The sequence below is a fragment of the Gossypium hirsutum genome, chromosome D05, assembly GCF_007990345.1.
Source record: "Gossypium hirsutum isolate 1008001.06 chromosome D05, Gossypium_hirsutum_v2.1, whole genome shotgun sequence".
In the NCBI taxonomy this organism is placed as follows: domain Eukaryota; kingdom Viridiplantae; phylum Streptophyta; class Magnoliopsida; order Malvales; family Malvaceae; genus Gossypium; species Gossypium hirsutum.
The window spans coordinates 51,898,393-51,902,101 of NC_053441.1; positions in this window are offsets into that span (position 1 = coordinate 51,898,393).

Consider the following 3,709-nt stretch of genomic DNA (forward strand, 5'->3'; position numbering starts at 1 on the left):
CCAAAGCTCGGAAATTAAACTTCATCGCTCATTCTTATGTTTTATGAGATGTTGAACATTTTTCCCTTATATTAAAACATCAAATTCCCACTCTAACACTTATGAACATTAGGTATTTTTACCGATTATGTCGTTTTACTCGTTTTCACTTAAAATCGCTTAGCAAAAGTTGTTTAACATAATTTCAAGCTTCATATTCTATCATAAAACATCAAAATAAACACATCTCACCTATGGGTATTTTTCCAAATGTAAACCCTAGGTTAAATTATTGCTAGAATAAGCTAAATCAAGTTATCGAGACTACAAAAACATAAAGAACATTAAAAACGGGGCTTGTAATCACTTTGGAGCTTGGAAGCTTGAAAACCCTAAATATGGCTTCCCCCATTGCGAAATTCGGCCATAGCTTGAAGATGGACAAAAATTGGCTTTTAATTTTGTTTTTTTATTCATTTTAATAACTAAATGACCAAAATGCCCTTAATGAAAAACTTTGGAAACATGCCTAACCATATCCATTTTATTCCACCAACTTAACCAATGATATAATTACCATATAAGGACCTCCAATTTAAAATTTCATAACAATTGGACACCTCTAACATGTAGAACTCAACTTTTGCACTTTTTTACAATTTAGTCCTTTTTACTAAATTGAGTGCCCAAACGTCGAACTTTTCGAACGAAATTTTCAAAAAATTATTCTGTGAAATCGTAGACCATAAAAATATAATAAAAATAAATTTTCTCACGTCGAATTTGTGTTCCTGAAACCACTGTTTCGATTAGGCCCAAAATCAAGATGTTACATTTTCTATCGGTTTGATTTGTAAACCCTGGTAATGCTCCGTAACCCTGTTCTGGCGATAGATTCAGGTTCGGGGTATTACATTTATTGGTATCAGAGCTACGGTTTAGTCAATTCTTAGACCAAATGTTTCCTGTACGAGTCTAGCTATACATGCCATTATATAACCCGTGATAGTGTGATATCTCCTGACTGTTTTAAAACATGTTTTAATATAACAATGACAGTTGTTTAAAAAACCTGGAGCTAGTTCTTTGTAAGTGTGAAGAGACTAACCTTTTTCTGAATTGGGAAAAATGTCATTTCATGGTCTGTTAAGGCATTGTTCTGCGACATAAAAATTCACAGTAGGGGATTACCGTAGACAAATCAAAGATTGAGGTTATTGAAAAATTTCCACCACGTACTATAGTTAAAGGTATTCGAAGTTTCCTTGGCCATGCAAGATTTTATCGATGATTTATTAAGGATTTTTCAAACATATCCAAACCCTTATGTGCATTGTTAGAGCATAATAGATATTTCAATTTTGATGAGCCTTGTTTTCAAGCATTTAAGGAATTGAAAAAGCAACTGGTAATAACATCGATTGTCATAGGACCGGACTGGACATTAACTTTTTAACTTATGTGCGATGCCAATGATTTTCGTTGTAGGAGCAGTGCTTGGGCAAATGAAGGATAAAGTGTTTCATGCCATCTACTATGCACACCGGACATTGACAGATGCACAATTGAACTTGATAATACTAGAAACAACATAGGTTTTCTCCCTACTTATTGGTTAATTTGTACCCATTTAGTTATCTTTAGCACATATTTTAGCATTTTTAGTTCAGTAAATTTCCTTTTATAACTTAGTGGATCTTAGCCTATTTATCCTTAATTTTGTCATGTTTTGGTACCAATGTCGCTGCATGAGTATTTTCAGATTGTGCCCAAAACTGTCGCCGCACCTGACAGTTGTCCAGATAACAACCAACTTGTACGTACAGAGGCAACATGATTCTGATGAAAGGAAAATTGTGCTATTTGGATAACTATTAATATTGACGTGAAAAGGAGAGAGAATGAGGATTATCTTCTTCAAACTATTTGTTGATGCTTTTTGGTGATGGCGGCTTAAACCTCCTATGAGTGTACTAATGTGAAAGGGATACAAATTAGCTCTTGACGAGGAGCCTTGAGTGCGATAGAAGAGGGAGTTGAGAGATCAAGTTAAGATTTTCTAGGAATAGTACTCTCTATTTGTTTATTTTATATTTCTTTTCTAAACAATGGTGATTACTTTCTATTTCTTGTCTATACGGAAGTATACATGATTTCTGGGTTAAATGTTATTTTATTCAATCTCGCTTCTACTATTTAATCTTTGGGTTTGAATGCTTTTAACATGGAAGTGTTATCGCGATCACTGACACTGGAAAGTGCAACTACTGTTCAAGCTAACAAGCATGACAATGGAAGTTGCTTGAGGATTAGAGGAATTTAATCCACTTGTTCTTAATAGTGTTCCATTCCCATCATCGGAAGGTGTGGCTAATGTGCATGTTAAAGCCTTAGATTAAATATAGAATTTAAGCTTGGTAAGATATTCATTGCAATTTAATGCATCGACAATCACCTATCCTTTTATACCTTGTGAGTACTTAGTAATCTATTGAATATTCATGTTGGGGATCCCAGTTTATCATTATCATATTTTATCTTATTATTTTCAAGTTATTGCTTCGACAACTACTCTCACAATTTATCTTGTTTTTATCTATTTATTGCACTGACATTGATAGACAAAAAACAACCATCCTCGTGGGATCGATATCTGACAGACTCATATCTGTCTATTATACTTGCATCAATAATGTACGCTTGCTTATTATTGCTGTGACGTTAAACAACCGATCAATTTTTGGCACCGTTGCTGGGGATGGCGTTTGTTTGATGTTTATTTTTTTTGTTTTTATTTCATAATATTTAGTTGTTACTAAATTGTTTTCTTTTTGTCTCTATTTTCACATTTTATTTTAGGAGTTGTATGACCCAAAGCAATTCAAAGTTTATTGCTGATTTTGATCCAGAAATTAAAAGAACTGCTCAGAAGAGACTTCGAGAACAAAGGAATATGGCTTTACCAAGAAATTATGAAGTCATACCCCTAATGCAGAACCAAAATGCTAATGACCCACCGTTGCCGCAAGACACTCAAATACAAAACAGGACTATACGAGATTTTGTGGTACCTGTCTTGGATGACTTACAACCAGGAGTTGTTACGCCAACAATCCCAGCTGGATATTTTTAACTCAAGCCAGTAATGTTTCAAATGTTGAATTCTAATGGGCAATATGCTAGACTGCCACATGACGATGCACGAGAACATCTTAAATCATTTTTATTTATTTGTGCTTCCTTTAGTCAACAAGGCATTCCTGATGACGCTTTGACTATGCAATTATTTCCTTATTCCTTGTAGGGAAGAGCTCGTACTTGGTTCCTTGGGCTACCTGCCGAATCAATTACTTATTGGAATGCACTAGCAACATAGTTTGTTTTGCAATTTAACTCGCCAACAATGAACATTCGTCTCTAAAATGATATTACAGCTTATCATCAGTTGGGCGATGAGAATCTTCACACCACCTGGGAATGTTATGAATCTTTGCTTTGACATTTTCCCATGCACGACATTCAACAGGAAACACCAATTGAGATTCTTTATAATGGGCTGAATTCACAGACGAGGAATCTTGTCATCGCATCAGCCATTGGTCCTTTACTGGATTATAGTTATAATGATGCTATTGGAATTGTTGAGAGAATTACTCAGAATGAGTATCGATATCCTATCTCTAGAGCTGCACAAGCAAAAGCTACTCTGAGAGTTATTGAATTGGACGAA